This window comes from Mustela nivalis (assembly GCF_964662115.1).
Source record: "Mustela nivalis genome assembly, chromosome: 11".
Classification (NCBI taxonomy): Eukaryota; Metazoa; Chordata; class Mammalia; order Carnivora; family Mustelidae; genus Mustela; species Mustela nivalis.
Genome location: NC_139030.1, coordinates 50,907,826 through 50,929,621, shown reverse-complemented (window position 1 = coordinate 50,929,621; position 21,796 = coordinate 50,907,826). Strand labels below are relative to the sequence as shown.

The window sequence follows — 21,796 nt, the reverse complement described above, 5'->3', positions numbered from 1 at the left end:
GTATTTCCAACTCCTAGTAGAATACCATAAAAATAGAAAATAGTTTTGTTGACTAAAACAGTGGCTATTACAGGAGAGAAATTAAGAAGCTGATTCTAGAATCCACAGCGTGGCTGTAGCCATATTATATCAGTTCATCTAAGATCAAGATATTAAGAGAGACTGAGCTCCTACCAGGTACAAGGCTCCATGCTTACATTATGATGTATAAGACAGAGTTTATGCCCAGTGGTTTATGTCATGAAAGAACAGTATTCGGAAATCCTCACTTCCTGTCTGCTTTGATTCTTGTTACAGAAACGTGGCAGATGATGGAATGGAGATAGTCAATACAGAGTCACTGAATTTTAGAATCATCCACATTTTTCTTACTATGTTTCAAGATTCTAGCCTCATGCACTAAAATCATGGCACTTTCTCCTCTGTTGAAGTCTACTATTTTTTTTCTGAAATCAGATGCCTAAGTGATGTTTTGCAAAATCTACGGTGCCAAGATTTCAAGTAAGATATAAAGGGCAAAGCTGAGAGGAGTTTCCGTATAATTTCTCTGTGTTTGTCAAATCTTGGGTCTTCCTGTTGTTTTCTTCTTTGAAGTAAAGGACTCAGAAGAAAAACTCCAGTAGACATGCAGCTTTGTACAGAATGGTCCCCCAGAAGGTTTCTGCCCCAGCCAATGGTGAAGTCTCTCACACTAGCTCCTTTCCTAACGATGTTGGTATTTGTAAGGAGGAATTGGCTTCATTCATCTTTCCTAGGAATTAACTTTAAAAAAAAAAAAAAAAGCTGGAATGATGTTAATTGAAATTCTTTGTGTGGCTGGGTTAATACACTTAAAATCTTCTCTCACCTTACAGTATACAACTTGAACTGCCTCCAGAAATATTTAGTGACTTCATGAAACAAAGACATGCTGCTGTTTCTATCATTCTACTTTATTAGTATGAATGACCATGTTTACATCTAAAGAAATGGACATACTTAAACAAAATAACTTCCATTGGCTTTTTTTCCTAAGTATTTTATCCCAGATGTTGCTGGAGCATCGTTATTACCTGTTCCTTTGATCACCTTGTCACTGAGGCCCTGATGGTCAAATCGTTGAGTCGTATCTCGTAGGGCTCCTTCTGTTTCCAAGGAACTCTATTGCTTCTTTCAGAAAGGCAACAATAAAGACCACTGACAAAGCAGCAAGGCTGGAAATCCTGGGATTAGAATAATACTCTGTGTAGAATAGGGAAGACCCAGTTCAGCAGAAGTAACAGCAGTCCAAGCATGGACTCGGGCCTCCCTGTGACTACATCACAGCTCCACCTCTCCCTTGCTTTCTCCCTTCCCCTCCCACCATGGCATGGGTGTCACTCCCCCGAGTACATGCCCCAGTAAACTTCCTGTGTGGATATCTCAGAGGCTCAAGGTCTCTTGCCTAGCAATCCAGCCTGTGACAGGAGAAATGGAAAATTAAGTCTGTGATCATTAAAACTTAGAGATGAAAACCCTGTTCTGTCTGCTCAATTCTTTAACTAAATAGATCAGCTACTACCTCCACCTGGTTTCCTAATAACTCACAGAACTTACCTTGGTAAGTTAATAAATAGCCCACACAGCAGCTCTTTCTGTTTTGTTCTTTTTTTTTTTTTTTAAGATTTTATTCATTTATTTGAGAGACACAGAGCATGAGCAGGGAGGAGGAGGCAGAGGAAAAGAGAGAAGAAGATTCTCCACCAAGCAGGGAGCCCAATGTGGGGTCTGATCCCAGGACCCCGAGACCACAACACAAGCCAAAGGCAGAAGCTACCCAGGCGCCCCATTTTCTCTTTTGTTCTGTCAGTCTTTATTCAAGTCCTTGGTTGCAGATAGACCACATACAAACCAGGATCGCATGTGGCCAGATTTTGACACTAGTGGTTCACGGTGTAAATCCCTCCGTTGCCACAAAGTGGGCTGCAGCAAAACTGGGGAGACAAAATCTCATGTCTAAATATTATCACTACCTTCCTTCCCCTATTCTGTCACTAAAATACTTCATAACTCACTCTCATGTAGAGACACACAAAACAAATGTGATTCCTTCGACAAAAGTGGCATGGGCAGAATTCTTTTTGTTTTTTTTTGAGTAGGCTCCACACCCAATGTGGGTTTGAACTCACAACTTGTCTATAGGATAAGAAATCGAAAGTTGCATGTTCTACCAACTGAGCCACCCCCAGAATTCTTTTTTACCATATGAAGCTAAAAAGAAGGGAAGATAGTAATGAGATATAATAGAATAATGCACTAGAGTAGCTATTATTTTTAGCCTAGTAAAACTGTAACTTAGATTAAGAGGTGGGTGACCAATTTTTAGTCTAGGCTATTTCCCCAGAAAAACACAACAATTTGTATAGTCAATTTTCAATTATCTGCCCAAGGAGAAATAGCAATAATGGCAATTATCCAAAAGAGTAGATAATGAGCAAATTCATTTCTGTTTGACTTTGAAATATTGTTTTGTATTCCAAAACCAACTTTTGGATGTGGATGCCTTTTAAATTCTGTAAAGTTGCTATGCCTCAAACTTAAATATTAAAATTATACTTTAGAAATCAAATGGAAGAAAGTGTTTTATATTCTTCATCTTGTCTTGTACTATGGTACTATGGTATTCCTGCTTTCTATATTATTGCTGAAAGCAGATATTATTTCTTAGGGCAATGTTCATCCTAAAGTAGAGAAATTCTGCATCTATATGATTCCTGGTTTGTATTCTCCTAGCACCGATGATAATTTAATATTTTGGTTGAAAGGATACTCCCCCCTTCGATTGCTTGGCTAAAATTAATTATATTTATCTTTTGTGTATGTGTCAAAACAACTAAACAGAATGGGCCATCAAGATAAGGAGTTAGGTCCAAGTAAGATATGAAATGTATAAATGCAAATATCTACCCATGAGAAATTGAGTTGGCCATACACAGACTTTCTACACCTATTTTGGCCCTGTTTTGTTATTTTTCATTCGGTAAATTCTAAACTGTATACAAAGTTACCTGACATAGGATCTGGCTCAGGTTAGCAGTCAGTAAATGCTCATTCCCTTTATCCCTTGCATCCTTTTCTTCATTCAATAATGTTTTACATAAGATGCTTCATATTCATGCTTCACACACTTTAGTAAATGTTTATGTTTTAGTCCATTCTTTCTCTGTGTAGAAGATAATCATTTTGTAAAAATGAGGAATTTTTTTAAGATGCTAAAGTAAATCTTCCAGATGTCATTTTCCCAATGTCCATATCCAAGTTGTGTTTCAATTCCTAAAAGCTACCTCCACGGAATTTGAATTCTCACTAATTTTTTTAGATTTGTTTTTATTTTTATCTATTTTTATATAATCTCTACCCCCAGGGTGGGGCTCAAACTCACGACCCCGAGATCAAAAGTCATGTGCTCTACTCAATGAGCCGGCCAGGCGCCCCTGATTTATGACTATTAATCTATTAAGAGCCATAGCGTTTTATTTTTTATTTTTATTTTTTTTAGATTTTTTATTTTTTATAAACATATATTTTTATCCCCAGGGGTACAGGTCTGTGAATCACCAGGTTTACACACTTCACAGCACTCACCAAAGCACATACCCTCCCCAACGTCCATAACCCCACCCCCCTTCTCCTAACCCCCCTCCCCCCAGGAACCCTCAGTTTGTTTTGTGAGATTAAGAGTCACTTATGGTTTGTCTCCCTCCCCATTCCATCTTGTTTCATTGATTCTTCTCCTACCCACTTAAGCCCCCATGTTGCATCAGCACTTTCTCATATCAGGGAGATCATATGATAGTTGTCTTTCTCTGCTTGACTTATTTCGCTAAGCATGATACGCTCTAGTTCCATCCACGTTGTCGCAAATGGCAAGATTTCATTTCTTTTGATGGCTGCATAGTATTCCATTGTGTATATATACCACCTCTTCTTGATCCATTCATCTGTTGATGGACATCTAGGTTCTTTCCAGAGTTTGGAAGAGCCATAGCGTTTTAAAGGGTAAGCGTGAGGGTTACTAAAACTTGACCGCATCCTCTCCTGTCTTACTGTCAGTCACGTGGCACTCTCCCATTCTAGAACAGTACATTTTCACGTAAGTCAGAAGAGTTTATCAAGCATTGCGGTGCTTCTGATTGCTTGTTTTTAGGACTCCCTTTCTTTGGTGTTTGACTTGATAAGTATTTGTTGTTTGACCAAAGTTGGCTTTTTCTCCCCTCAAAGATCTGAAGAACATCTTCAGTTGATCACTAACAAGACACTGGACAGGTGGGTTAAACAAATGGTTAAGCTAGGTAGACCTCGTTTCAAACACTGGCTCTGCTACCCACCAGGGTGAAATTAGACAAGACAGCATCTGTCAAGGTCATGGTTTTTCTCATTATTAATCTTAACACAATAATATAAAGCAAAGAGGATTGTGGTGATGGTCACAGATAATAAATATAGGCATTAGTATATATTAGGCATTCAATAAATGTTGGTGTATGTTACAAATACTAACATTTACTGAGCCCCTACCTGGTGCAAATACCTTTCTAGGCATTTTCTCTGTATTGATTCATTTACATCTCAGTACAACTCTATGATTCAGGTCGTGTTATCACAGTTTTATACATGAGACCTAGAGCGCTTAAGGCACAGTAAACAGCTGAGTCAGTATTTCAACCCATCCCCTACATTTAGCCGACACACAACACTGCATCTCGTATAAAGAGCAGCCTTTTAGTGGAAACCGGAGCCAGCAGGTAGTTTCAGGAGGACCCCCTCATGCCTCTGCCCATACCCGTAGCATTGCCATTCTTCACATCTGGCCACATGGCTTAAACACCACTCCAAACACAGACCTGCAGTCAGAGTGTTATTTCCTATGAGGGACCATCCTATTTTAAGTCACCCAGCTTTACCCAGCACTCATATAATTTAATTGGTGAGAACAGAAAATTATGCCTCTTGGTATGAAGTTTTATACAAATGCAACTTGAGACCCAAGGCTCAGATCAACTGAAGCCTGCTGCTAGTTGGCCTCCAGTCTGTCATGTCCACAGATCTGCTCAGATGCAGCCAGTCTCAGGGTAGCCCCAAGAAAGTGAGAGGTTGTGGGTAAAAGGGAAGGTACTCGTGCTCAGAAGCCCCAGCTCTGCCACTAACTAGCTGAGTCCTTGCCCCGCCAGCAGCCGTTTGCGTCAGCCCCTGGAACACCACCTCATTACTTGGAAATTGAAGATGTTGCATTAGATCTTAGGTACCAGACTGCCACCCATGAGCTAACCCTGACCTTCCAGGAGCCTTTGGCTTCAGCCTTGTTTGATTGGCACAAAGTTTTGCTTAATTTAATTCTACAGTACAAAACAAGAGATTTTGTACATGAAAATCCTCATTTCTGTCTTCTTTTGAAAATCTCCAGTTGTAGCATCATCGGTTCTGTTTTTCTTTATGGCATCAGTGGAAACCTCAGCTGGATGGGAGAGCTGGCTTCCCTCTAAGCTGAGACATGGAACTACCAGTTGCCAGAGCCCTCCCCTCTTCCCCTGTGGTCTCACACCCAGCCTGCTCCTCATCCTCATCAATGCCCCTCATCAATGCCCCTCGCCTGGTCTTGGAGGCACATGGTACCAGCTCCAACCTCCCTTTGTTCATGTGTTCATTATTTTTCTCAGTTGATCAACCTGCATTCAGTGCTTACTTAAATGCCATTTTGTGTCTTGTACTCAAAGCCTGAATTACAAGTCTTTTGTTTCTTAAGGGGCAGAATTCAGAGGCTGATTAACCTCCATTGCTTCTAAAGTTTTCTCCCTTCTGGCTATCTACACAGGATCCTGCGGTTTGCTAAACAGCAGCTTCTCCTGGCACAAGCCGCTGCAAATCAGACAAACTGAGACCATGCATTGCACCCGGCAGCTGCGGTAAGGAGTCGTCCACGGCAAGCTTGGCCCAACAGGTAAGAGAAGGCACTGCTCAGTTACGCAGTCCGTTACTGGGGAAAAATAATGGCAATGCCATAAAAGCAGAAATCAATATCTAAGGACTAATGAGGAGAGAAAATTTTAGTTTGTTTCTTTCATTACTATTTACATGCTATAACATGTAAGTAAGCCTTGCCGTGAGCCATGAAACAACCCTAGTTCCTGAATGATCCAGGAGGAAAAAAATGCAAGCAAAAATAAGGATGGCCTTTTTAAAAATTCGTATTTACAACTGCCTACAAAACCTTTGACTGATTTTAGTGGTGGCCTCTTTTAAGATGAAACATCGGGGAACTAAATATATGCCTTAGGTGACCTGAGACAATGTCTATTTAAAAATCCATTTCTCCAAGGCTATAGCTAATTGATTCTTAAAACTTCTTTGCTGAAATAACCTTGTCCCACAGGCAATTGTGCTTCAATTATTTCTTATTTCGCTTGGAAATAATAGTCTTTTTATATAGAAAATAATGGAATAGTTATAAAAAGTGTCCAAAATAACAAGTAATCATTAAAATATTTTTACTTAAAGGGATAAAAACTCAAGACAAATATTCAGCATATTCCTTCATACGCTAACTTTTAGCCCTAAATAGAGTGTTAATACGTTTATAGAAATGATTGCAGCCTTCCTGGAGTGTGACTCAGGAAAGGAAACCTATGCTGGCTCCAGGGGACTTGAATCATACTTTTATCTCTTTTACCATCCTCTCTGTGACCTGGGCCAGTAACTACAGTTGCCTTGCCCATGAAATGAGCAGATATTTCAGGTTGCCTTCTAAACACCAGGCTCTGTTGGATGATGAGGTTCTGTGAGTCGGGGTAGGAGGGCAGCTTTGAGCTAATTCCCTACAAATTCATTTGCCTAAAACAACTTCAACAAAATGACAGGTCACCGAACTTCTTTCTTCTTTTCATTATTTGCGAGGTTCACAGGAATTCGCACTGGGTATGTTGGGTTTTACCACCTTTGGAGATTCCGATGAGGTTTTCATTGCTAGTTTTCCAGTTTGCTTCGTAACAGCATTTGAAGGAAGGCCCATTTTGTCTTTGCCTTTGCCCTGGCTGTTACCTAGGGAGGGGATCCTCTGATAAGGAGTCATTGAGAGGCATCAGCGCACAACCAAAAAGGACATCGACTAAGAGACAGGACCCTAACACCATAAGGGTTGTCCAAACTCAAGACAAATATATTCAGTATTTAAATATATTGGGCAAAGTGACCACTTGGGCAAACTGTTTCATGGAGTTTGCCTCTGATGGGGTCCTCCTTCCTCCTGGGGATATTAGAGTTCAGTGAAAGAAAATGATTAGAACGACAGCAGGAAATAAATAATACAATTACATATTGTGATAAGCACTATGGAAGATACAAGGGGTGCTTAGACAGCGAAGAGCTGGAACTGGCTTCATAAAGGTAGTCAGGGCAGGGGTGAGAGGCAAAAGAGCTATTCCCAGTCCCTCCCCTTTCCAGGCATGTGACGGGATTCTGCTGCCTTATTCACACTGAGATTCCATGAGGCCATGGGAGTTGGTCTGGCCAATCAATTGTGTATAGAGATGATATGTGTCTCTTCCATGCTGGGGCATCTAATTGACATCACTCCAGCTCCCTGTCCCTATGGCATTCTGACACAAGATATGGTTGCTTCCTTCACCTGGGACAGACAGGTGTGACCTCAAAGAACAAAGCCCCCTCAACCAACCCACACTGGATATACACAGCATATAGCATGATCAAACAACAAATTTTTATTGTCTTCAGCCACTGAGATATGGAAGCTTTTTATTAATGCAGCTTAACAGAGACAATCCTGACTATTATAAGAGGCATTTCTGAAGAGGCCAGAAGACTTATTTACAACGGCTTTAAGAGACCTTGAGCTTGGCTGGTTCACAGAACTGAAAGAAGGTCAATATGGCTGGATTACAGTAAGTCAGGAAAAAGTAGCAAATAATCTTTAGCATTCCTCCTACTCTCTCAACTCTTTGCCTGTGCTGGCTCTGAGGCTGTTCTGATATTTATATTCCTGGCAATGCTTGGAGATAGATTAAGTAGCTGACTTTAAATGCTTTTGATTTGTTTACACAAATCAAACTCTCATATTTTATCTCTTGCCTCTGGATTATGATCATTTTTTATCAAGAACTTTTGCATGTGGGCTATTGATATGATAATGCAATCCTAATGCCTTCTCAGGAGCTGAGGGCCTCTATCCTTTCAGTCAATACGAAGATGCACTTGAGTATATAGGCCATTCACAGCAGAGCTGAGGCTCAGGTTGGGAAGCCCAAAGCATTTTGCGATTGAATAACATGTAATATGGTGCGATTTTTAAGCTCTCAGCTTTTCCTATCAATTTCTAATATTCTGGCAACTTAATCGAGGGAAAAGCCCCAACTTTTGTGGGACTCACCAGAGCTCCTTTAATGCGTATGTATGAGAGATTGTCTTTTGCACTGAAGATCTTGTTTGAAAACAAAACAAAAACCCCCTAGCAAAAAGCAAATTGCATGAGATGCAGTTTATCTTCTTTGGAAGAAAAGAAGAGCTGAGTCAGTCTTCCTGGGATTTGACAACTAAGGTATTTCTTTATCCTTGACACTGCTCAGATAGAGCCACAGATATTATAACTGCCTTTATTGAAGTTTGGTAGATTTAGAGGAAGTACCTCTAAATGACTGTAATATCAGTCATTCTTGTACAGTTCTTAAAGTCTTAAGGATTTTTTATTGAGGTGAATGAAATCCTGCTTAAGAAAAAGAAAAGTAGGAGAAAGGAAGGGAAATGGATCTAAAATAAAAACAGGGTCCTTAATATAGTCCAGGGTCGGTGTTTTCCTATGTGACATGGTCCTCATACAGGAGGAAGTAACCCAGAAAGGTTATGATCACCGAGCCAGTGAGTGGCAAAACAAGGAAGGGATGGAGGTCTTCCCCATCTAACGACCCTTCTCTTTCCTCTCTACCACTTAGACTAGAGTGTGTGCTACTACTCTCCAAAGTAGTCTAGCCTTCATTTCTATGATCTCCAGAGCCGTCCTATAAAAGATAAATACTAGATCATCCTTCACTTATTGTATAGCAAGGTTCAGAAGAGCCTCTAAACAGAGCTTCTTGTAATAAGTTGTGCTCTGATAATTGTACATCTTCCCTTTGTTTAGCCTCATCCTGTATAATTAGCACAGTCTTGAAAATAGAAGTTTTCCATGACATTAGAGTTCCTACATAGCACACCCTCTAATTATTTTATATTTTCACATTAGGGATAAGATACTCATGGTGGAAGGGGGTAATTCTGTTTGTGATTTAATTACTTATAGAAGGAGTGGAGGAAAATCAGAAGAAAGAGGTTATTAAAATAATTTCTGAGATATATACACAAAGACCAAGACTTAGGCATTTATTTTTCTCTTACCCACATTGTCTCCTGGCTTATGACATCATCAGTTATGATTGTTAAGATCTCTTTCTATCAACGACTTACTTTTCCTTCAAGACCAACTCAAAATCCTCTCCTCTACTGATATCTTTAAGATATTCACCATTAAAATTAAAATTAAATTAAAATTAAAATTAAAATTAAAATTAAGCTCTATCTTCTCATCTGCCAGAGCACTTTGTACTAATCTTAAAGCATGTCTCTGCTTTGTATTACAGGGATGGGAGGTAGGGCAAAGACAACCGGTTGACTCACTCAAATGTGTTTTCTCTCTTTTCTTCCTGGACATGAAACAAGACAGCATTTCCTTTTCTTCCTTATAATTGGGTATGCCCACATGATGACTTTCTCACAACAGAATATGAGTGGAAGTGACGTGCTTCATCTGGGAGCCAGGATTTTTAGGACTTAGGTGTGCCTTCTCCATGCTCACTCTCCCCTGATGCTGTATGGGGCCCCCAGGGATGGAGGAAGCCGGGCTCCTAGATGACCAGGTAGAAGGCTGTCTGGCCAAGTGGGAACACCCTTAATAGATTGTTACACAAATAACTAACAACAAAGCTTGGAAATTTAGGGTTTATTCATTATAGCAGCTCTGTGGGCTTACCTAACACTGCGTACAGATGTTTGTAAGCATGAGTCTATGAGTGTGACTCCCTCTGTTTCATAAGCCCTAGAAGGACTGGCACCCCCCCCCCAAAAAAAATCCTTCACTGTGTGCAAAATTAAACCAAATAGCTGCCTCATTTGGAAAAGGAGCAGTTGGTCATCAAAATGAAGAGTACAGGGTACTCTAAAACATCTCAAGCACTGGGGATGCCATTTCCTCTTTTGTAAGCAACTGTCAAGAATTTTCTAAATAACTTCATAGTGACCAGAGTGGAGAATGAAAGGGATACCCCATTCTCATATTAAAATGTGTCCTAGTTCATTACTCATTCAAATATTCAACACTGTTTCAATCAACAAGTAGGTATTAAACATATTCTATAGGCCAGGCAGTCTTGTAACAGTGCTGATCAATAACAGACCGGGCCTCATCTTGCTCCAAGTCCAGGGCTCAGTGGGACAGCCAAACACCTACTTCACACTACTGCATATGCACTCAGCTGCCCACCCAGGTTCTCAGGTTCCTCATCTGTAAAAATAGAAGAAGAAGATTACATACTTCTCAGATTTTGTTGTATTTTTTAATTATATAATATTTAATGATTGTAAAAGAGCATCATGCTGGACACCTGAGCTTGATAATCACTTAAGAAATCCTAGCTATTTTTATTTGTATTAGTTTAGGTAAATAATGTAAGATTATAGGACCAAAAAAAAAAATAATAATCTGTGTGAACTGAGGGAGGGTCTGTGGAACACAATTTCTCCTTTGCAGTGACTCTTGATAAGAGAACTGAGGGGCTGAGAATAATGTTCCACATTTTTAAAAACAAAAACAGAGTGTGCAAAAGACCAGTGGTGTGAGGAAGCATTTTTAAAAGATTTGGAAAAAAGTAAGAGTCGCTGGAGTATAGAGAACAAGGAGGAAACCCTGCAGAATGAGATCACGCAGAGCCTTGGGGACCAACTTGCAGTCATGCTAAGAACTGACCCTCTTCCTAAGTGCAATAGAAAGTCACTGAATGGTTTCGCATGGGTCATAGCACAGAATGACATGATCAGCTTTGTCTTTTAGAGAGATCGCTGTCGCTGTGAAGCAAAAAGATCAGAGGGAAACAGAGAATGTGCATGTGGACCACTTGGAAAGACTGGAGGAGCCACTCGGAGAAAACCCACAGAAAGGTCAGGCAGCAGCCGTGGGGATGGAGAGAAGGAAACGTAGGAGAAGTTTCTGAAGTGAAACCGGCCAGACTAGGAGATGGATTAAGTGTGAGAGAAGGGAGAGAGCGCTGGTCAGGATGGCTCCTGCTCTTTCACAGGGTTTCACAATGTGGGCACATTGCCCGGAGACAGGGAACCCTGAAAGAGGATCGGGATTAAAGATCATGAATTTACCTTTGTGCGTGCTACATTCACGTGCTCCTCAGAAATCCAGGAACAGGGCGCCTGGGTGGCTCAGCTGGTCAAGCCTCTGCCTTCAGCTCAGGTTACGATCCCAGGGTCCTGAGATCGAGCCCCGCATCCGGCTCTCTGCTCAGCAGGGAGCCTGCTTCCTCCTCTCTCTCTGCCTCCCTGCCTACTTGTGATCTCTGTCTGTCAAATAAATAAATAAAATCTTTTTAAAAAAGAAGAAGAAATCCAAGAACACATGCCAAGTACATGGTTGGATATCTGGGTCTGGAACTTCATAAAGACATCTGAGCTAGAGTATAATTTTAAGAGTTATTGATATATGGTTATCACTCAAGGCCATGGACAGGAAAATTTTGCTTAGACAATAGGCAAGAGGTGCCTGAGTGCCCCCGTGGTTAAGCATCTGACTCTTGATTTCTGATCAGGTCATGATCTCAGGGTCGTGAGTTCGAACACCACATCGGGTTCTGCACTAGGTATGGAACCTGCTCTCTCTGCCCTCCCCCTGCCACTTTCTCTGGAAGGGAGGGAGGGAGGGAGGAAGAAAGGAAAGAAGGAAAGCAAAACTTAGACTGAGAGGAAAAGAGGAGTGTATATACAAAAGGAGTTTTATTTTAAGGAGTCTTAGTGGAATAGTAGTGAGCCCAAAATTTGAGCGGGGAGGCCAGCAGGATGGAATACTCAGGAAAGAATTACAGTTGGAGTTCAAAAGCGTTCTGCTGGGAAAGCAGAAATAGCAGGCATTGCTATTCATCTGAAAAGCAGTCGGCTGGAGAACTCCCCCTTGCTCAGGGAAGATCTACTTTTTGTTCTATTCAGGCTTTCATCTAGTTGGAGGAGTCCTACCCCACCCTACCCCCACCACATTATGGATAGAGATCTGCTTTACTCAAGGTCCACTGGGTTAAATGTAAATCTCATCTCAAACACCCTCACAGAAACATCCAGCATAATGTTTGACCACATATCTGGGCACCATGGCCCAGCCAAGTTGACCTGTAAAATTAACCATCGTAGAGACATAAAAAGAAAAAGGAAAACCAGAAAGAGGGCCTAGAAAGAGAGCCTATTTCCTAGGGCCTGTACTAGGTGCTGGGAATACAGCTTCTACTGTGGCGTACAGTGCGAACCCGGGGGGTCAGCCTGGATTTGAGTGCTAACTTTGTTGTTTACTTGCCTTGTGACCTTAGAAAGCTATAGGGACCAGGACAGCCTAGACTGGACCTGGCTGAGACAGAATGAGCAGGATGGAGCCAAGCAGATCCAGCTGTGTGCTGTGGAGGGCTGAGGCGAGCTCTCTGCAAATGACACTCACCCCTGCCCTCTCTCTGGCCACAGACATAGCAGTTAACCTTCATTGCATGGATGCTGCCCGAGTTTGCTTTTCCGACGCTGTGTTTGTTCCTGGCCTTGGATGTGCTCTAACCAAAGACCTTCCCAAGCTGGGCCTCGGCCACTAAACAGACTAGAATGGAAACCAGAACGGTATACAATTCCTAGGTTGAAAAGAGAAAAGAGGGGTCCGCAGGGCCAGGAGTTGGGGTTCAGGTTGGCCACACCCTAGTGCTCTATCCTGGGCTTTTGTGGCAGGTTTTCTAAGTAAAGTTTACTGAGCCCTGAAGAGACAGCACAGAGAGATCTTTAAGCACAGTAAAGACGTCTCCAGGCAGCAAACGTGTGGCAACCCAGAGCAGTGCTCCCTCCTCTTTCCTCCTAGGCTGGCTTGTTCTTAGCTCTGTAACAGCAAATACGATTAAGTAAGGATGTATTTTCCAGTTGCCTCAGCAAATATTTATTCAGCTGTGTGCAAGGCACCATGCTTTCTCACCAGGCTGTGACATGTCTAACGCATCTCGGGCTCCCTGACACCGAGGCCAGAGTGGGAAAGTAGCAAATGCTCTGTAGATGTTGGTCAAATGAATTAGCATAAATCATGTAGGAATAAGGCATTTGGAAAATGCCTGATAATATATGATCAACAAATTCTTCTTTGCTAATAAAATCTACTTGAGATCCCACAAATGGTTTCTCATACCTTTCCTAAAAACACAAAATATAACTTATACTCTAGTGAAATAAGTCTAGCATATGATAAACTGCCTTATACATTACCTAATACAACCCTGTGGAATAATGGCTTACGGGCATTTGAAATGGCCAGAGTTATAACAGGCAGAGATCATATAGTTGATAATAAACCCACTTTGGTGGGTTCTGGTATTTTTGTTCTGATATTCTGCGGCGTAGTGGCTCCTAATATTTTTCCTGTCACAGTTCTCATAAGAGAGAAATTCCTCATGGGTCACACACTCCAGGTGGGTTATAAGCTACACCCCTTTCTGCCTCCCAGGAAAGTTAATCAGAGGGCAAGCGAGTAAAATCAGTGTCTTTACAAGGATGGACTTAAATCTGTCTAATTTTTAAAACTGAAACCCTATTTTAATGGGTTAAATTATGGACAGCCTTTACTGAGTGTTGACTGTGTGCCAAGCACTGGGTCATGAGCTTTGCACATCTGATCCCATTTGCTCTAAGAACACCCTGAGCAGTTGGTTCCGTAGCACCTTCATTTTACAGGTGATGTAACAATGAGCTATTAGAGATTATAGAACGTCTCAAGACTCGTACATGTCCAGGAGTGGAATCTAGGTCTTTACATTTACACTCTCTTGTCTCCAAAATCATATGCAAACTTCAGCCCTTGGCGACTATTATTATACATCTTCTGTGACATCCCTCACAACTGACTGCCTCAATCTAGCTATTATAAAGTACAGAACCTTTTACGAAGGGTACAGTGCCACGTTTTGCCCCTGGTTTGAAACCAAGTCATTTATTTGAGCCACTTTAGGTCTTTTAAAAACAATAATGTAATAACCATCTTTTCTTGAGTGTCTATTATATTTCACTCACTATGTCTGACACTTTGCAGAAATTATTTCCCATATTGATTAATTACAATATTTCTAATGTATTAATTTATATTATATTAATACTAGATTTCTAATGTAACAGATATACAAAGTATTACATATAAAGTTGGAGCGTAACAGAAGAGCCAAGTCTTGCCCCACTTATTAGTTTCATTTTCAGGCTACAGGGCACTCTGACCTCCCTTTCTCCATCCCCATTCTCCGCAAGACTCATTTGCTGCCTTTCCTCCTCCTCTGTTCCCTTCTCCACTGGCCTCACGGCCACCACTCCCCCAGCTGAGACTCGGCCTTTGGCTTACTGATGGGCCCTGCAGAATGGGTCTAGGAGGACCATCCTCAGACCTGAGGGAGGAAGGTGAGAGGAGAGGACAGGAAATAGTAGAAAGAGAAAGCCTAGCAGGGTAAGTATTTGAAAGGCGGGTACAGACCCCAAGCAGGAGAAAGGTGAAGGTGAGGACGTGAGAGGTGGGCCAGGAGAGAACACAGTGGGGCAGCCAGCTCCTTCCGGTGAGAAAATGAGAAAGGCAGCAGAAAGGCCTAAAGGCTAGCTACTGCAGAGTCTTTGAGGAGGAGAGGAAAGGAGAGAGAAATCTCTAGAGAGCGCTGACGATTTTTTATGAGGAGGGAGAAGCACGAAGAAAGAAAAAGCAGATTTTTCCAGCCAAGCTTTCTATTTGTGTGGGAGTCCTGTTGACAGACAACCAGATCATTTCTCTCTGTTGTTCTCACCAACCACCCTCTGGAAGTCCTGCCCCAGGGAAATGCCCTCAGGACTAAGCCAAAGGAAATTCTCTGGAGCCCTTGCCACTTGAGCAGCCTCTTGAATGACAAGCCTCACAAAGGCTGGGCATTTTTTACAGAGCAAGGAGCAGGGGTCAGTACTAGGCAGGCTGTGGGCCAAACGGACCCCTGTCCAGTTTTGGATGAGGCCAAACACGAAGCTGGAAATGGGGTAGCATAGGGATCAGGTTATGTTAAAAATAAATAAATAAACATGTTGGTAGAAAGGAAAATAAAAAATATATGCACTTAACTCCTTGCTATCAAGATTTCAATTGAGGCGTTTGTACATTCTTTGATTTCAAACTTGCCCGTACTTTTAAACCATCCATGTCAATATGGGCACATTGTTCTACACATTTGGAGAGGATGCTGCCAATGCTGATTACCCTGGGTGGGTCTGGATTTAGTTGAAAAGGCCGGTGCATGTCTGGCAGTCTCCTTGGTTGCACAAAAAGTTGATTTCGAGCTGTACCTCTTTGGAAATCTAGACCACCAAAACCGAGAGTTTGAAGGAAAAGTAAACAAGTGCTTCTTAACCTGTATTTTCACAAACAAGCAATTCAGTTACTTTGATTTTAAATTAACGAGTCAAGACGTCAGTCAATTTGATTAAAAACACATGCAGCATCTAATTGATTTGTTGACTGCACTGACTCTTGGCTTGAAAAGGCAGCACAGTGTAATGAAAAGGGAAGGGACTTGGGAGCCAGGCAGCCCCAGCGCCCTTTTGAACTCCATCACACACACCCCCACAAGATTCTGGGGAACCTCTGAGCTTCAGAACACTCATACCTATGTCCTGAATGCCAGTGATAATCAAATGAGAGAACAGGGGTAGAAAGAAGTTTGCACACTAGAAAGTTATGTATAAAATTCAGTTATTAATATCCATAACTGTCCCACAACCCCAAAGCCAAGTATCCATCAGTCCTTTGAAAGACTGACACTATATTTGATACACTTGCTCATGGGAACCCTCCCACGTGTGACAACTTCTGTCCCTCTCCTGTCTGAGTCATATGCCCTACTAGGGTTCAGTAGTGCCCTCTCTTACCAATTTAATTCAGCACCACTAACAATAATAAGCCCAACTACTGCTGCAGTTAATAGAAATTCTCCTTTAAGTGAAGTGCATCTGCTGTGACATCTGCTTAAAACCCAGGGAGAGGAGTCAGTGTTCACAAGCAAATTGAGTAATTACTATGTAATTACACTATAAATTGTGGAGTCATTGATTAGCTCTCAAAATTCATATCTTTTGGATATACTCAATATGAAAACCACCTGGGTTCTTCCAAAATATGCAGCTATGTTCTTAAAACGGTCAGTGTAGGGATGTAAGCAAAACAGCTGTGGCCAAAAATTTGAAGTATTATCTCTAGAAGAGAGAAAGTGTTGCACGGAAAGGAATTAAAGTGTGGAAGGAGATGGTAATAGAGTGGAAAAGAAAGGGGCGGGATATTTTGAAGGCAAATTACCTAAGTGCTTTCTCAGTCATTTCTTAAGGGCTGTGAAATTGCTAAGCCTCGCTGGCAGGAGAAAACACAGGCAGAAGAGGCCAGAGATGCAGGATTTCACCGGTTCTGAGAAGAGCCCATCACTCTTTGGACACTGTTTGGATGTTGGGAAATTGGTACCGTATGTAGAGAGTAGAGGAATTAATGACACAAGAGATAGGATCTAATAGTCCTTTATAACCACCCAGATCTGCAGCAGGAAAAACTGAGATCTAATACTTTACAAACTGGTTACAAAACATAGCTCGTGGTACTTTCTCTAAATCCATTTTTTAAAAAGCCAAAGAACAGATATTAACCACATATATTGAGTACGTAATGCATACAAGGCTATATTCTTGTAGCAACACAGAATATAAGTAAATAAGGCAGTGCCACAGTATAGTGGAGGGAAGGCTGAGTTTGACCATGGCTGACGGGAGTTTGAATCCTGGCACTCCCGAATAGCTCTTGGATTGAGCCATATGCAGCTACATATTTGAACTACTTTGAAGCTACCTAGTGGCAATTTCATATGGTTCAACCAAAAAGAATGGCAAAAAGTCTCTTAAATACCCTGGGTCTTAGTTTTTTCATTGCTAAAAAGGATGATTATTTGAGAATCAGAGAAAATGTGTTATATTTATAACAAATATTCATATAAATGTTTGAAAGAAGTTTATAGTGGGACATCTGGGTGGCTCAGTTGGTTAGGCGTCCAACTCTTGCTTACCGCTCAGGTCATGAGCTCAGGATCCTGGGAATGTGCCCCAACTTCAGGCTCTGCACTCAGCAGGGGGCTGCTTCAACATCTTTCCCTCTGCCCCTCCCCCCACCCAGGTGTGCTCTCTCTCTCTCTGCAAAGGCAAATTACCTTTGCAGGCGTGCTCTCTCTCTGCAAAATAAATAAATAAATCTTTTTTTTAAAGAAGAAAACTTTATAATAGAGGGGATGTTCTATCCTCCTGCCCACCCCCCAAGAATGTACTAAGCAAAGGCATTTCTATAGAATGGGAATAGCAACAAAGTGAAGACAAAAGTCAAAGTTGTGGGAGTCTCCCTTCTGATCTCTGGGTTTTTCAAAATAAAAATTACACTAATTATTTAATGTTAGGAACTTTATTAAATTGAGAGGATCCATTTGTTAGAACAAAGGCATTTGATGATTTTCATAAACATGCAGTTATACGTCCAATCTCTAAAACCAAAAGTCTATGCCAAAGAGCCATCCTCAACCAACAACCTATTAAAATCAGGTTATTTTGCAATTACATTAACAACCAGTGGTTCCATTTTAATAGCACACTACTTTCCAAACTATATGTTCCTCCACAGTCTTCAAAGGGTAAGTCCTATGGAGGGATGGGATGCAGCTTTACAAAAGGAAGTTTAAAAAAAAAAAAAATGCAGCCCAAAGCAACCAGTCACATTTACATCAGGTTCTTTCCTTGGCAGGGGGTGGGGGGAGCAGCTGCATTTAGCAGCATCAGAGGCAGCGGCAGGGGAAGAGCCAGTGCCATCAGTCAATTTGCTAAGTGGAGACAAGAAGCAAGTTCAGTGGAGCAGAAAGGTCCCTGCCTCTGTGGAGTTGATGGAGAGAAGGAATGTGATTGGTTTCTTAAGGGGCAGGCAGAGGGGCGATGTGTAATTTCGCCTCCCCGCGCTAACATGCCTGTCTATCAGAAAGGAATCAACACCTTAGATTACACATTATGCAAATGACAGTAGCAGCTTGGCACCTGCTGCAGTCTCCCACCAGAGTTTAGATTCACTCCCATTGTTGGCCGTGAAAACTGAAAATAAGCATGCCCCCCTTCCCCTCCTTAGCTTCCTTGTCCTTGAAATAGAGCTTCCTCTAAGCCCCACAGCTCAAAGGCTAAGCTACACGGCAGATGGCCATGTCTCCTTGCAGAGGTTGTGAGCTCAGAACTCCCAGACTAGGAAATTAATTTAACAAAAACAAAAATAGAGGCACCAATGACTCTTGCAGATCAGACAGCACGGATCTCAGGGAAATTCAGTTCTTTAAACAAAATTCGGAAAGATCCTCACGATGTTTCCGCACCAATGAGTCAGATGAAAACCATTCCCAAAGGTAGCTATTTCCTGATTTGCTCATTGGAAAGTGACACTGGAACAACGGAATGACTATGAGGGGTATAATTTTTTGGTGCCACCACTGAAGTGGACAGGTCTTAATCTGGGGAAGGGAAAGCTGAAAGTTCTGATCTGTCTTCACATAAGTACTATAAAAGAGAATTGACTGAACCATCTCCCACCAAGTCCTAGGGTAAAACTGGAAGATACGTGCTGAAATTACAGGAATAACGAGTCTATACATGAAAAATGACATCTTTACATGAACTTGATCAGATCCTAGCACAAATTCCCAGGGAAATTCTAAAAAGTCTCTTCCTATATCTCCTAAGATATGTGTATATCTAAAATGCTGTCATTTATCCCTGGAGTAGATGATTGTCTTAAATCATCTCTTAAGACTACATCCAACATCAAAATTTAAGCTGTAGGGATGAAATCAGAGTTTTTAACAAAAGCAAGTGCAATGTTGGACTTCTGTATCAGTGAAGGGTTGAATTCTGCTGTAGATTATTACCTAAAAAGAGAACTTGACTGGACAAAATCTGGTGTGTTGATCTGCATTTCAAAAGCACTCTCTAACATGGGTCAGAATTCAAGAGTAAAAAAGAATCAGGTCAGGGCAATGGCATTCTGGGGGGTCAGAGGATCTTTAAATCCACTGAGACTAAAAGGAGCCTCCATTTTGTATCTTTGCATGAAGGCTCAGTGCATGGACCTGTCTTTTGTGTAAACATTCATGCCCCTGCTAGAAAACTAAACTTGAAGTAAAAAAATAGGGGGCTCGCAAGCAAAGTCTAGATTTTTCTTTATAAAAAAAGTCATCCCTGTCAGAATAATGGTCTTCCCAGTGTCTACCTCTCATGGGAAAATGGAGAAAGACCAGCTTACCTTGTCTGTCCTTGAAAGGCACACTGTGGTTTCTTTTCCAGAAGATAACAAGTCTCTTAATAGAATCAGAGACCCGAGTTCTAGCTTTAGATTCTACTGGTTCTTTTACTTTGGTTACAAATGGTTAATCGCTCTACAGACATTCTCCCTCTAAGATGTTGTGTTGACGTCTCTAAAGCAATCATATTTATAAACATGTTGAAATCCTCTTCCGGCAAGTAAAGCAATGGCTGCTGCCTTTCATGCTGTCCTGCATTTCACTGAGAATGACAACTTGATATACGTACCTGTGTAATACTTAGAACCTCCTCCAATAGTTTTTTTTAAGCATTGTTTTGTTTGTTTGTTTTGTTTTTTTAAAGCTGTTCCACAATTTACATTAGTTTCAGGTGTGCAATGCAGTGATCCAACAAATTTATACATTTGGCTGCATTCACCGCAAGTATAGCTACTCTCTGTCCTGGTACATTGCTATTTCTTAACTTAAAAAAAATATATATATATTTTTTTTAAATTGTAAGAAGCTACTCCAGAGCCATCTCTTCTATCCAGTGTTGTAGCACAATATGGACAGGCTCAAGGTCTTCACCAAACAAAAAAAAAAGTTGCGTTTCATGGTTCGTTCACATCTGGTATTTGATCATTGTGAACCACGTTTGTGTCTGAAGGGAAACCAAAAATTTGAGATAGCACCTTTCTGTGCCTTTAGGATAGGAAAAACAATGGGATTAAGCCTCCAATTTGGCAAATTCCCCCAAAGATATTGAGACGATATGGGTTCTGTTTCACATTCCCCAGTTAGTGAACCTGGCCACAGTGGCATTGCCACTGCTGGTCTGAACAGTTTCTGCGGAATATGCAAATAAAATGTATCAGCCATCTAATGAGGATCAAAGGCCTGTTCCAGCCTTCCCCCTTTTCCTAACAGGGGGGTGAGAAGCAATACTGGGCTGTTTTTTTGCCCGTAGCCACTGAAGCCATGTTCCTAATTAAGAAAGTAAAATATCCCAGACAAAAATTCAAAAAATCCAACTCATCACAGTAAGTCAGATTTTGAGATTTTCTATTTGCTGCCAAGAGAATATCTCTAGGAGAAGGGAAAATATGGTAAACCACAGGAAATAAGGATGGACGGCTAATAAATTTGTCATTTTAATGACGATGATGATATGTGTTCGTATTATACCATAATATGTTTCCTTTAAAATACAAGTGCCTGGTTTTTTTTCCTTTTGTTTTTGTTTTGTTTTGTTGCTTATTTTTGCTTAAACACCAGAAATTGTTGATTTGATCCAGGTTTTTGGACCTTTGAATAGAATGTAGTTTGGCATAAATATTAAAGAAGCTGGAAAAACAACCCAAATGAATTAAAATTTATTCTTTGAGCAAAGCTATAAAAAGATACATAGTATTACAAAAGTTACTCTATATACAGAATAGTAGGGACTTGTTTTATCACATCTCAATGAAATGCAGGATAGCATGTAGGGCAATAAAAAACAGTGGCCGACCCAAAAACCCTTGAGTTCTTTCCAGTTCTTTAGATTATAGGCTGCGTTGAAAGATCTGGAGGAAAGCAGTAACCCCTTTTCAGTGGCCCGTTCTGATGCCCAGCAAGTAAAACGCCATTGTCTGTGCCTATGGCTCCAGCAAATCTTCCCCGAATCCATCTACACTGAGCAGGGCACCTTCACAACATCTCGTACGTGCTTTTTCGTCACTTATTTCATAACTTTCAACACTATGTTAACTCCAGGTGATGATGTACTTGACTTCAACTCTTTTTTTTTTTTAAAGATTTTATTTATTTATTTGACAGACAGAGGTCATAAGTAGGCAGAGAAGCAGGCTGAGAGAGAGAGGAGGAAGCAGGCTCCCTGCTGAGCAGAGAGCCCAATGCAGGGCTCGATCCCAGGACCTGGGATCATGACCTGAGCCGAAGGCAGAGGCTTAAACCCACTGAGCCACCCAAGCGCCCCTTGACTTCAACTCTTTAGAGGACACTATGTTATTGAACCCCTGAGAGCTAACACAGTGTCTGCTCATAAGAGAGAAAATTAACCATAGAATCCTAATTCATCATAAAATGTATTAAAATATTTAAATATATGTGTGATTTTTCTTCAAATATTAAAATTAGCAATAGCGTTT

At 41.1% G+C, this 21,796-nt stretch overlaps 1 protein-coding gene across 1 annotated transcript in view; it reads left to right on the top strand.

The window, feature by feature from the left end:
• B3GALT1 (beta-1,3-galactosyltransferase 1) overlaps window positions 1-21,796 on the top strand; it is a 531,180-nt gene that overhangs the window by 485,161 nt on the left and 24,223 nt on the right. Inside the window, exon 3 of the mRNA XM_082690942.1 lies at window positions 5,831-5,956. The gene's annotated coding sequence lies outside the window, so the exon portion shown is untranslated. The remainder of the gene's footprint in view (window positions 1-5,830; window positions 5,957-21,796) is intronic.